The sequence below is a fragment of the Primulina huaijiensis genome, chromosome 7 (genome assembly GCF_012295235.1).
Source record: "Primulina huaijiensis isolate GDHJ02 chromosome 7, ASM1229523v2, whole genome shotgun sequence".
Taxonomy (NCBI): domain Eukaryota; kingdom Viridiplantae; phylum Streptophyta; class Magnoliopsida; order Lamiales; family Gesneriaceae; genus Primulina; species Primulina huaijiensis.
The window spans coordinates 10,154,571-10,169,756 of NC_133312.1; the positions used below are offsets into that span (position 1 = coordinate 10,154,571).

The following is a 15,186-nucleotide window of genomic DNA, read 5'->3' on the forward strand; positions in this document are numbered from 1 at the left end:
AAAATGCAATTGGTTGGACACTAAAAGATCTCAAGGGCATTAATCCACTAATTTGCACTCACAAAATTCACTTAGAAGAAAATGCAAAAACATCTCAACAACCACAAAGGAGATTAAATCCACACATGAAAGATGTTGTGAAAACTGAAGTTCTCAAACTACTTGATGTTGGGATTATCTACCCTATTTCTGATAGTAAGTGGGTAAGCCCAACACAAGTAGTTCCGAAAAAATCTGGCATCACAGTGATAAAAAATGAAAAAGGTGAATTGTTAACAAGTCGAGTCCCATCTAGTTGGCGGATGTGTATTGATTATAGAAAATTAAATGACGCCACTAGAAAAGATCATTTTCCATTACCATTTTTGGATCAAATTTTAGAAACAATAGCAGGTCATCCATACTACCGTTTTCTTGATGGATATTCAGGTTATTATCAAATTCCCATTGCACTCGAAGATCAAGATAAAACTACATTCACATGTCCTTTTGAAACATTTGCATTTAGAAGGATGCCATTTGGATTATGCAATGCCCCAGCAACATTTCAAAGATGTATGCTAAGCATTAGTTGCGATATGGTTGAAAATTGTTTGGAAATTTTCATGGATGATTTAACTGTCTTTGGGAATACATTTGATAATTGTCTTGAAAATTTGGAAAAAGTTTTAAAAAGATGCGAGGAAAAAGGTCTTATTTTAAATTGGGAAAAATGTCATTACATGATTACTTCTTGAATTGTTTTGGGACATGTTGTGTAATCTCATGGAATCGAAGTTGATAAAGAAAAAGTTGATGTCATTGTCAATTTACCCCCTCCAAAAACCATTAAAGAAATTCGCTCATTTTTGGGACAGGCTGGATTTTATAGGAGGTTTATAAAGGACTTTAGTTTAATCTCTAAACACATTTGTAACCTCTTAACAAAAGACAGTGCATTTGAGTGGACTCAAGAATGTCAAAATGCTTTTGATAAAATCATTCGACATTTAACATCAGCTCCTATCATGCAACCTCCTGATTGGTCTTTACCATTTGAAATCATGTGCGATGCGAGTGATTATGCAGTCGGTGCAATATTGGGTCAAAGAAGAAACGGTAAGCCTTATGTGATATATTATGCAAGTAGGACTTTAAACAATGCTCAAATGAATTACTCCACAACTGAAAAAGAACTACTTGCTGTAATATTTGCATTAGATAAATTTCGTTCTTATTTGATTGGATCAACAACTATCGTGTTTACTGATCATTCTGCTATTAGATATTTGTTGACCAAACAGGATGCAAAGCCACGACTGATACGATGGATTTTGTTGCTCCAAGAATTTGACATTGTGATCAAAGATAAAAAAAGGAACCGAGAATGTCGTAGCCGATCATTTATCGAGACTAGTAACAGGATCATCTTGTGAAATGACACCAATTAACGATAATTTTCCTGATGAACATCTATTTTCAGTTACTACTACACCTTGGTTTGCTAACATAGTAAATTTTCTTGTGACAGAAAAAATGCCACCGCAATGGAGTTCTCAAGATAAAAGAAAATTTTTGAATGAGGTAAAAAAATTTTATTGGGATGATCCGTATCTGTTCAAGTATTGTCCGGATCAAATTTTTCGACGTTGCATACCCGACAATGAGGTAAGTAGTGTCATTTAATTTTGTCATTCAGAAGCATGCGGAGGACATTTTTCTTCGAAGAAAACAGCTGCAAAAATCTTGTAATGTGGATTTTATTGGCCCACTTTGTTTAAAGACACCCACGAAATCTGCAAGATCTGTGAAAATTGTCAAAAATTGGGTGCGATTTCGAAAAATAACATGATGCCTTTGAATCCTATTATTGAAAATGAAATATTTGATTGTTGGGGAATAGATTTTATGGGACCTTTTCCACCGTCGTTTGGATACTTGTATATTTTAGTTGCGGTTGATTATGTTTCCAAATGGATAGAGGCAATTCCATGTCGAACAAATGATCATAAAATCGTCATCAAATTTTTAAAAGAAAATATTTTTAGTAGATTTGGAATTCCTCGAGCCATGATAAGTGATGGGGGAACTCACTTTGTTAATAAACCATTTGCTTCATAAACGAAAAAATATGGTATTACTCACAAAGTAACTACTCCTTATCATCCTCAAACAAATGGACAAGTTGAATTAGCTAATAGGAGGATAAAGCAAATTTTGGAAAAAACTGTTAACTCAAATACAAAAGATTGGTCTCTGCGACTTAATGATGCACTTTGGGCATATCGAACAGCTTTTAAAACATCATTGAATATGTCTCTCTATAGGTTGGTTTATGGAAAACATTGTCATTTGCCTGTGGAATTGGAACATAAAGCTTATTGGGCGATCAAAACTTTAAATTCAAGCATGGATGATGCCAACAAATTGCGTAAATTGCAACTTAATGAACTTGATGAACTCAGAAATGACGCGTATGAGAATTCAAGGATTTATAAAGCAAAAATCAAATCATTTCATGATAAAACAATTCTTAGAAAATCTTTTGAGATTGGTAAAAAAGTTTGCTTTATAATTCTCGACTTCACATATTCCCAGGAAAATTACAATCAAGATGGACAGGACCATATGTTGTAAAGCATGTGTATACTTATGGAGCTGTGGATATTAAAAATCTTAAAAATAGTGATGTTTTTAAAGTGAATGGACAAAGGCTTAAACCATTTTTGGAAAATGAAATCTTTCAAGAAGAGTTTATTTCCCTTTCTGATCCTTGATTTTTTTGTGTGGCATTTAATTTTGTTTGTTTTTATTTCAAGTTTCCTTAATCTTTTTATTTTCCCGGTTAAATGGCGGATAACGGTACTCCGTGACTCTCATAGTCGGTTTAATCAGTTTCCCATAATTGCTGATACAAAAATAAAAAAAATCATTTCTTTTCTTTTCAAAATGGATGAAATTTTCTCAAAAATTTGTAAATATTTTTGCTCTGTTTCTGAAAATATTCTAAGAAAAATTTATGCAGGAAGGTGTGAAATATTGAGATTGTTAATGCAAAAAGGAATTCCAGAAGATATTCGTCTTGTAATAGAAGTTAAGGTCCGATTAGGAGGAGAAGTTCCACAATCATTGCTCATTCGGTATTTGCCTGGATTAGGAAAAAACACTTATGCGAAAAAACGAAGGGCCAAAAGTTTAGAGGTTTGTCATAAGTGTGCAAGATGGACTTGTGACAAACGATGCAGATCTTTGGGATGTGTTTCCAATAACAGAGAAGATAAAATTGGTTTCATTAAGAATGGGCTGAGTAAGGAGTATTTAGATAACATCTTATTGACTCTTGAGACGCATTCTAGTGGACATGTGCATATTGAACTTCTCCGTTTATGGAAACAATTCCAAGATGAGCGTCATAGTCTTGGGAATCTGACTAAAAAAGACCTTGTTTGCCAATTTATAAGAAAATTGGATGGGAAGCATATCCTCGACTCATAGAAGGCGTTGAAGCCGTTTCTGGACGTAAAACCAGAGGAAAATTGTGAGCCACAATCACACTACTGTTTACATGCATGTGTGTCATTATTGTTTTTACTGTTTATTCTGTTTACAACTGTGACCCATAGTTTTGTCCTGATAACATATTACCCCTATAAAATCTCTCATCTTTCTCTCTATTTTCGCAGAAAAAAAAAGAAGAAAGTAAAAAAACATGGCTGGAACCTCTGCACAATCATTGAAAAATATTTGTGTATTTTGTGGGTCGAGTCCTGGAAAAAATGAAGTGTTTGTAGAAGCAGCGAATAATCTTGGAAAGATATTGGCTGAGAGAAAAATTCACTTGGTATATGGGGGAGGTAATATTGGGTTAATGGGATCTGTTTCAACATCTGCTCATCTTGGAGGTAGTCAGGTTTTGGGTATTATTCCTACAGCTTTAGCTGAAGGAAATATTACAGGTGTTACGATTGGTGAGGAATTAAAAGTTTCTTCTATGTATGAAAGAATCACAAAAATGATTGAAAATTCTGATGCTTTTATCGCACTACCAGGTGGTTTTGGTACATTAGAAGAAATTTTTCACACTGTTTCTTGGGCACAACTTAATATCCATAATAAACCTGTGGGCTTGTTGAATATCAATAATTATTATGACAGTTTGTTGACATTTCTTGATAAAGCTGTGGAACAGAATTTCATTTCAGAAAATTCACGACGGATGCTCATCTGTGCTTCGACTGCCGACCAATTAATTGATGATTTGGAAGCTTTTGTTCATAAGCCTGATCCGATGATAACAAAGATCAATTGGTCGCAATCAAGCAATAAGAAAAAGAAGTTCGATTATTAATTTAAAAGTCGTGGATTGGTTTGCGTTTGTTTCAGTTTTTTATCTTCAATAAAATTCCAGGTGATATCTCTTTCATTATGTACTCTTTATTAATAGTTATTTGACATTAGGGACAATGTCATATTCTGATTGGGGGGAGAACAAACTTATAAAAAAAAATTTTAAAAAAAATTTAAAAAAAATAAATAAATAAAAATATATATATATATTATTTTAAAATAAAATCATGTTTATTGTTTGTATCTTAGTAATTTTTGCAAAAATGTCATACATTACATGTTTGAAAGATTTAAATTAGAACATGCATTATAAAGTCAATTTTAATATTCTGATCAATATAAAAATATGATTCATGAAATCTTTTTGAGTGATTAACCAATGTGATAAAATCAGGTATTAAAGTATATGGCTGTAATGCCTGGAAATTATGTTATGGTAATTTGCAATTAATTATCGATAAAGTGATTTGATTATAGCCGGATCACTACGAAAATGAAATTGGAATAGCATGAGTATGCTTGCTGCGTGATCAGTAGGTCTCGCGCATATGCGCGGCATGAGGGCGCGCATATGCGCGAGCTACACAGGAAGCTTAAGTGCGGATCAGAACATTGCGCGCATATGCGCGGCAGAGCGCGCGCCTATGCGCGATGAGTCCAGTGGCCATGATGCATTTCCAGAGAAGTAGGCGCACATGCGCGACGGGGAGCGCGCACATGCGCGAGATCTCCAGTAGCCAAAATTGAATTCCAGAACATGTCGCGCACATGCGCGGAGGTTGCACGCGCATATGCGCGAGCTGCCGAGGGGCTGAGAGGCGAGAACAAAACTTTGCGCGCACATGCGCGGGATGAAGTCGCGCATATGCGCGAAAGGCTTTGGACAAAATTCGAGAGTGACACGTAGCAAGTTGCATGCAATATATATATATATATATCTATCAAATTGGCATTTGTCTCTTATTCACAAGAAACCGAGAGAAGCTCATGGTGAAAGTTGTGAAAATCCTTACGCCTTTTCTTGTAGAAATTTGAAGTCTACAGAAGATCCGTCCGTCAGATTGTTAATCCGACTTCAGTACTGTGTTCCTATCGATAGAGACTTCAACTGGACGTAAGTTTTACTACGTTTTGATATGATTTGAAATTATGGGATTGCCAGAATCGGATATGATTCATATATGATGTTCTTGACATATTAGACATTGTAAAATCGAAGTCAGATTGATTATGGAATTGTTATAATTTTTCAGAGTATTTGAGTGATATTGGACAGATTTGGATTATTGATTGATTTCAGATTGTATTGGATATGGGTTATGATTGGTAATTGATATTTGTTGATATGGTATTTACGGGGATATTGAGATTGTGCCGTTATGCCGATGATTTGAATTAAATTCAGATTAATCAGATTCGGTATTGAATTGAGAATGAAAGGTTGATATTATTATTCTCGATATGTCCTTTCAGATTTACAGAGACAATCTTGAGTTCAAAACTTCCGTTTCTTCGGACCGATACTACAAACGAAAGGTATAAGTCAATGTGGTATTGGGAGATCGACACAAGTAGGATATACTTGTGTTTCCCTAAATCACATACTATTTGTTATTATTTGCATTGATTTGATTTGATATGCTTGTTCTATTGATGTATAGAGAGCATGTGTTAGACGAATATTAGATGAGTAATCTTGTGACAGAAGTACCTGATAGTGGCGGGATCGCCACGGGCACATTGCACGATGTCACAAGATAGTGTATTGGCGATAGTGCCACAGTCTGTGACGGATAGGTCAAGACACTGGATGTTTGGTTATATCGACGTGGATAGAATCGGAGTTCTTCTATTACTGTTGGTCGATATAGGAATATCAACGTCTGGAAACCGGGATCCCTAGACTAGGATTGAGTCTAGTCACGAGTATGATTGATAATTTGATATTAATTATGTTTCAGATTTTGATATATATCTGATATCTGCTTCATGCTTTATATTAATTATATGAGTGCATGTTTCGTTGATTTATACTGGAATTTATTCTCACCGGAGTTATCCGGCTGTTGTCGTGTTTGTATGTGTGCATGACAACAGGTGGGACAGGTTCAGGGTCGAGGAGATGAGGAGAGAGATCGTGATTAGAGTGGAGACTACGGACATGATCTGAGATAGGGTTGAACACTTGATATTTAGTAGTTGAACCTTAGTTTGTAAATGATTGTATATAGTACAAGACTTGTACTTTACTTTTATATTGATATGTATTTGATATTATATTTTAAAAAAATGTTAGACCCTGTTTATTATAATTGATTAATTAGTCCCAATGATGATTAAGAACATGATTAGCGTTCGGGTCCCCACAATGGCCCAAGATATACCTTATAAGAGTGCCTAAAATTTTAAACTCACACATATTTTGTGAGTGAGTGGAGAGGACTGAGAAAACAGCTTTCGAGCCTTTATTGATCATGAGAGAGACTATCTATTGTTTAAATCTTGAGTTCTTATTTTGAAAAAAAAATGATATTTCCTGAAAAAAAAAGGAGAAAAATACAAAAAAAAAAAGATATTGAAGATCTATGTAATTTTTAAGTTATATGCTACGACCCATATATCTCTCATAATAAAAAAATATAAAAAAAAAGAAAGAAAGAGAGAAATTTATTATACAAATTAAATAAATATGTGGTCAAGAAGCATAAACTTAGTCTGATTCCATGATGTTATGAAAAAAAATATATATCAGGAAAAAATATATAATAAGAACAACTAGATTTTGAATCAATGGATTTTCTATCTTTTGATTAGTTTGGCTCGTTTGTCTGTCTGCATTCTGTAAACCATTTTTCTGAGCATTTATCTGTATTCCAACTCCATGAGAGAAATCGTTGCCATAAATTGAAACATTTGTTAACCTGTGAGGATATGGAGTTGAGACTCTTACTAGGAATTTCTGAAGGCCGTGTACATTTAACTACCTGAAATTAGCTTTGAATTGATCATCTCAAATTATTTCATAAATTATAATTATGATGATCTTGATATAATTTTGACAGTTTTCAATTTAATTTAAACACTTAGATAGTTTTGATTACATTTTTAATTAAATTAATCAATATGTTTTGTATTACTATTAACGCTTAAATTGATAGGGACTAGCAATAAGCTGGTTGGGAGGTGTGATAAACATAAAAATTGTACATTATTTAAATGTTTTATAATTTAATTATATAGTTTTTGTTTTATTAAATGTTTAAATATTATATGTTTTATAATAAATTGTATAAAATATAAGTTGTTGTGTAATTACAAGTTTTTACTATTTTTTACAGGTTCGATAAAACTAGAATAAACTTGGCGTTGCAAATGGGATTAAGATGATTCTTGGACCTGTAGAAATTTGATTATAATATCTACAATATTGTTGACAAGCATGAGATAAAAATCATCTCACAATTGGGATCAAATTAAGCAACAAATAAAGTTACCAAAAGAGTGGCAGTTTTATCATGCTCTAGTATTTTGACCATATATCTCAAATTACTTGGTCAAATGGTTTGAAAAAAATACCACAACTAGACAACTCAATTATCCACATGTTTTTTTTATGTGAAGAAGCAAATTCGGAGAAGAAGATTTTCAAAAGTGATGTGTAATATAATATAATATCTTGGAACACCAATGAACACTTATGTGTAAAAAAATAATATTTTATTTGTGGTTGTCTCCCAAATTTGGCTATAAATAGGGGTGCATTGTAATGTATTGAGATATCCCTCATTCTCTGAACAAACCTTTGAGTTCATAATATTTCTCTCTATATTTTTCCTTTATTTCTTCATTTAAATACAATTAGCATGTTAATTTCATATTCAAAATGTTACACTTTGAATAATGAATAGCTAACTTCCTAAAGATGAGATGATAAGGTGAAACTCTTGGTATGATAATAAGGTTATTAAAAGGTAAGAATCTATGTTTTATATTATTTAATCATTATTTATTTTTTATGTTATATTTAGTTCTTTAAGCATTATTATATCCTACTTATAAGTGGGAGTTTTGATTTATTGTTGCTATATGTTACACTAAATTATTGGAACCATTTAAATGTTAGTTTGGTTTTTATCAACCATTTAACTTGGATTCCTTGATTTATTATATATGAATATATCATAGTATTAATTTATTGGCACCATTTAAATGTTTGTTTGGTTTTACCCACCATTTAAAGTGGGAACCTTGATTTAGTGTTTACAAATATATATAGCACAATAAATACTTGACCACATTTATAATTTTTGGTATATATTATATAGTTATAAGATAATAATTTATAACATAATATAAATATGATTATTTAATATATTGGAACCATTTTATTAAGTGGATTTCAATATTGTTCGTTAATGTTAACTTTATTAAAATACAAAGTGTGGATCCTTTAATCTCAACTACTTAAATTAAAATTTGAACAATTAAAATTTACCCATTAAAGATTCAAATAATTAAAATTAAAAAGAAACAAAAACAAAAAGAGATTGTAGTGGACTTGTAATTACCTTAGCTTCCCTGTGGATACGATAACGGACTCACCGAATTATACTACTTGTGGACAACCTGCTCTTGGGAGTGCAACAATCAAAGTGACAACAAAAACCAAAGACATGGTGGGGGACTCTTCTGAGAAAATATCAAAATTCAAGGTCTTCAATGACAAAAATGTTCAGTTGCCAAAGCTGAAACTGGACATTTCTCCTGAGCAAATTCTCAAGGTCAAAAAGTAGATTGGGACAGCTCGGGAGACTGCCAAATCAGTTAAAAAGACCAAGAAGCCAACTCAGAAGAAGACAACCAAACGAAAACAGATTGTCCCCAAAATCTTGAAAAAGCCCAGAACTCTAAAGACCAAGCCAGTAGCTGTGCTGGCAACCATTCCAACTCAAAGACTACAATCTGGAGCTGAACAGCCAATCAAGGCTACACCGCTGAGGGCGGTTGCAACTAAGATTTCAACTAAGGTTCAGTTACCTCTTACAACTGCTCCATCCGAGAAAATTATCACTAAATCTGGTGATAAGCCAAAATCAAAAGGAGTGAAAGCTTGATCTCCATTGTTGCTCCTTCTACTATGCCGTTTGCAAGGACTAAAGGAGTAGTGATCAAAGAAAAAGTTGATGCAACATTATCAGGTCTGAGTATCACTCATGACCTGACTGACCCAAAACGAAAGGGCAAGTTACTTGAAGAGCACCGACCAACAAACTCAATCCAAAATCACATTGACCTGATTTGGAACGAGGTCAATGAGTTTGCCAAATCGAAGATAAAGACTTACAATGAGTGGGTCAGATTTTGAACTGAAGTTTTCACAAAGAAGTTGCTGAACAAGAAGGTACTAAAGAAATTTGTTGCTCTAGAAAATGTGGTTGTGAGAGTGGTCAAAGCTGCTTCAATCGTTCAAACACTGCAAAGGAAGAATTACTTCTTTGATCTCGTGCGTGTCAAGAAGCTTGCACAACTGATCACTGAGCTACGCCAAAACTTTGATCCGACTAGTCCTACAGCTTTCAATGACAAAGCAGTGTATGATCAACTAGACACAGATCTTCGATCACTACAAATGAAGATAAAGAGTTGGGAAATGGAACAGGAGTTGATCATCCCAGCAAATGATCAAAGTCCATCATCTGAGTAACCAACTGATCAATCAGTTCCAGATCAAGAGCAATCCAAAGAACTAGTTGTTGCACCCACTGAACCAGCAACTGCTCCTATTTCCAAAGATGCTGAATCATCTCCCCCAACTTCTACTGCGGAACTTCAACTTTATTCTGATGCTGAATTATCTTTGGCTAATATCGACGAAGTTATTAAAACAGTTGCTGCTGATATTCAGATGAGTACTAGAAGAGCAGTTGAAGAGCTTTTTACAACTGATGAACCAGCTAAACAGAATATTTTGCAACCAGCTGAAGAAACAGTTCAGCCGACTGCCACGGCTGAACAGGCAGTTATTACAGAAACTAACGAGCCGGTTCAGTCAAATATCATAACTGAACAGGTAGTTCTGGAGATAGCTGAAGAGGCTCAGCTGCACCAAGTACTAACTGAAGAGGTGCCAGCTGAAGAGACAGTTACAGTTTCAGTTGTTTAAACAACTGAAGAACCAATCTCTATCTCAGATAATCCACAGACTAAAGAGCCTTCAAGCACTACTGCTGATCCAAATCTTTCTTCTCCTCCACAGCTTCAGCAGGAAGCCATAACAGAAGATGTTCCAGAAATGGTTAGTGTTGAAACTGAAACAACTGACAGGGCTTTAGTGATCTTCCAATGAGATAACAAGGAGCAACAACCAGAACTCTCTGAAGTCAAGTCCCCTGGTATAACAATGGCAACTGAACCTATATTCGATGAGATTCAAGTCATTCAGACCGACCTTGTCAGTATGATGACTTCCATTTCGGACATCCAATCAACGCAACTGGCGCATACTATGAAAATTGATTCCATAAAGGAGAATACGTTCAAAAGTCTTCAACAAATCACAAAGGATGTTACGAATCTATTCTTCCCGATGGATCAAATTCGAAAAGACAGAGCGTCAACTGAAGCCCATTTCAATACTCAAGCAATGTTCAACAAACGCATCGATTATCTGGAAAATGTTGTCACCAAGAGAATGGACTTAATGCAAGAACTTCTGATGAATGTTGTTTCCAATGTCAACTCAGAAGTTCGTCTTATGACAAAAAGGGGGGAGAAGAAAAACAAGATCAGCAGACGCAATCTACGAAGAGACCAAGTCAACCAACTGATCAAGGACCAACTGAGAAAAGAGTTAAGAAATGAAAGATCAGTTAGAGGATGAAGATTGTGGTAGATTTTGAAGATTATTTTAGACAGTTAGAAGATTCTCTTATTCTTTCATTTTTTATACGAATCTGTACATTGAAAGAGTTATCAATAAAATATTATTCTATATACAATGAATTCAGTTAATCAGTTCATATGTTCTAAGTTTTGTCAAACACCAAAAAATGGGAAATTGTTGGAAACTGAATTTCGGAAGTTTGACAAATTGAGAACTTAATAGATTGAACTAACTAATCAAGAAGACTAATAGTAACTGATCTAAAATATGCAAAATATCGGTTGCCCATATCTGAAGATTAATACGAAGATAATCGAAGGCAACTGAACCAGCTGACTAAACTACGAAGATAATTGACTGATTAGTTAGAAACTGATCAGTTGCTACAAACAGTTGAGAGCTAATCAGTTATAGCCTATCAGCTGATCTTTCAGCTGTACACGTCATCAGTTAAGGAAAAGGACATTCAACCGACAACTGTACAAAAGCAGACTGCAACTAGTAGTGGGATCGCCGCATTTTAGAAAGCCGCAGTGTACGATTGTCGGAAGAATGTTGATGTGGAAAACAACAGATAGAAAGTTTCAAATTGTATTCAATGTTACTGTTGGAGACCAAGCCTATAAATAGCAGAGGAAGAGCAGCTGAGAAATCTCTCCGATATATTCTCCATTAACTCTAAACTATCGAAATACTATCAACTGAGCTGTTACTTTGCTGAAATCTTTGCAAACCTCAAAGCTCACGTGTATTGTATAAATTCATAGTATTTAAGGCTATGCTTCGAGCTTACAAACACAAACTGATATTGTTGTAATCAGGTGTGCTAAGTTATTTCAGTCCAGTTGAGTACTGTAAATTGTTTTGTAACTAAGAGTTTCAGTTTGGCATTGTTAAGTCCAAGACTGAAGTGGGTCTGTACAAATCTTTGTATCGATCAAAGTCTTTTAGTAAATATCCAATCTTTGTAATAGAGGGGTGACGTAGGAGTGTTTGTAATCTCCGAACATTTATAAAATCTTGTGTGTTCTTATTTCGGTTTTTATTCTAACTATCACTCTGTTTATTTCCACACTTTTATTGTTAAATTAATGATATCGACTGACAAGATTCCCCAGTTTCAGTTTATCACCAAATTGACTCAATATTCGAAAAGGTTGTGTAAATTGTCAGTGTTTATTCAACCCTCCCCCCCTTATAAACACTCTTTCACCCCTAACCGATCCTATCAACTTTCAAAAATTCCTCAAGACAAGGTGTCTACCTCAATTCTTACATGGGTCTATCGAGTAACCTAACCATCAATCATACCCAACTTTCTAGAAAAATCAAATTCCAACAAAGGTATAGTCCTAACTGTTAAGATCATGACTAAAACTTATTGCACATTTGTTAGAGTAGATGGCCTGCAAGCCAACAGTTGGCTAGGGAATGTATTGACTCAAGTATAATAAACTATCTTTATTTTAATATAATTTAACTTTTTATAGTCTTGTTTTACTTTATCTGTATACACATGCAATCATCATAGATAAAATCTTTGATTATACTTTAATACAAATAAATCGTAATTCGACGTTGAAACTCATTTGTAAACACTGTATAATCTAAATTCGTTCCTAGTCTATTCAGCCGCCTAAAACATGGATAAAGGTCGCTTGAGCTAGAGACTAGCATCTGTGATGTTGTGTACCGCGTTTCTTGGTAAGGACATAGAGATGTCCAAACATGCAGATGGGTAGTCATATGATGATGATACCGAACTACCCTCCCTCGAACTTTCCAAGTGGTTATCATTCATCGAGAGGAAAAATCTGTGGTTGTGATTTTACGTGATTAGTCCTTACGACCTGGGACAACACTGAGGCTCTACATACTAGGATAGTGCTTTGACTCGTTTACCGACTCCGTGAGGGTCACAAGGGGGCGAGGTTGGGTGAAATTGCAAAATGTGTAGGAGCCTGTGCATTGTAGTCGGGAATTCACCACACACATACGGGTGTGGATATCCTATGTGATCTAACGAACTAATAGTGTATGAAATCTCTGGCCAGAATGTGAGATGTACATTGGGGAAAGAGTTCTCTAGTTGTGCATGCAATGATACTATAAATATTTCTTGATTGTATCACATAGCTATCGAATTAATATGCAACCCTTGATAAACTAATGGTTGCAGATTCGATCGGGTTGTATGATATGAAGGGACTGTACTGTACGTTAATCGTAATCTACTGGTTCTTGCAGGCACTATCAGTGATACCTAAAGAATCATGGGACGATACTACTAGACGCTCTTACCATGATTCGATGGGTTTAATCAAAAAATGGTTTATGACATTCTCATGATCAAATTTTGGTTCATGGAATGGGGCAAATTAGGGTAATCTTGAATAAAAGAAATTGTCCTGAATCACAAAGAGTTGTGAACCTACGGTTAGCTGTATCCCTAAACCATTGAGGGTCACACAAGCACTGGTTTAGTTGTTCCCGTTGAGATAATAAACTTAATGAGTTGAATTTATAAGAAATAAGTTTGATATGATCAATCAATAAGCTTATAAAGTTTATAGAAATTTTGAGAGCATGAATGCTAAAGACAGTCAAAGGAAGTGCAACTGCCTTATTTAGACATTGGTGAACTCGAAACTGAAGTGTATATCATAATAACAAACAAGTTGAAATTGTCACATCGATGATATTGGATCATCGATTGAGATTATGATGAGATTAATGTAATGTGAGCATGGATCATGTGTTTGTAAGAATATATGTCCATCATGCTAATTTATTAAAGTTCAAATGAGCTTTAATAATTAAATTATATTTTAATGAGTTAAAATATAGCTCATTACGTTTTTTTTTTTAAAATATGGTATTGATTTATGAAATATGAAAATATTCATGATACCATAATTTTAAAAACTTGCACACAAAGCAATATAATATTAATGCATGATATTCTCAAAATATATATATAGATATGCATTAAAATCGAGATTGGCTTTTGATATGACATGCAATTAAAATCTATAGTTAACTTAATTAATTGGATTAATTAAGTAAATGATGGATTAAAGAAATAATATGGATTTTATTATTCTTATTTGCACGAGCATGCATTTCGAACGTTCGGACTTTGATTTGGCATGAAAATATTTTTAGAATCTTTAATTGACTTAATTAAGCTAATTAATTAAGTAAATTGAAGATTAAAAATAATAAAGAGAATTTTGATTCTCATGAACGTAAAGAGGCATCCGAAAGCAAGGAACAAGAATTAATTAACTTTCGGCTCTTCTCAAAAATTTTCGGTGCTGCTCTCGAAAATTATTTCTTGTTGCAAGAAGTTGATTTCTTCTTCGTGTTTTATCTCAACGCAAAAACATCTTCTAATTTTTTAGTGCAAATTAGAGGAGGAACTAGCAATCCGGTCATGGACCTGATTCGAAGATCAAAGAAAGAATTTTGAAGAAATTTCATAGGGATTTACAACAAGAGCTACATCCGCTAATATCGGAGTAGTTGGTGCAAAGTGAATATTCACTAAAGGTATATTTATATACTCCCTATGAATGTTTATTCAATTTAAACCATATGAGTGTCCAAATATTTTGATTGTCAAAATAAAATTTTTAAACTTCTGCTGCGATTTGGACACCAGAAAACCGATGTCCCAACAACATCAAATTTAAGTTCCCAAAAATTTGATAACACAATGTCTAATCTTGTATCTTAACTAATTGATAAACTTTACCTTAAATTATTATCACTTTAAATTCTTAATTTTCCACAGCATTATACCATTAACACTTAGATTTTCAAACCCAGTATTGATTTCTCTTCAAGCTTAGATCATCAAAAATTCCTATCATTTAAACCATTCGATTCTCCCTTACTGCTAAACTGTCCCTAAATTTCTTAAAAATTGCAAAGTTAATTCTTAATTTCCTCGAAAATTATCCAATTTGTCCTAA

At 33.9% G+C, this 15,186-nt stretch overlaps 1 pseudogene; it reads left to right on the top strand.

Moving 5' to 3' along the window:
* LOC140981586 (uncharacterized) overlaps positions 1-9,440 on the top strand; it is a 14,038-nt pseudogene extending 4,598 nt beyond the window's left edge.
* The last annotated feature ends 5,746 nt before the right edge of the window (positions 9,441-15,186 follow it).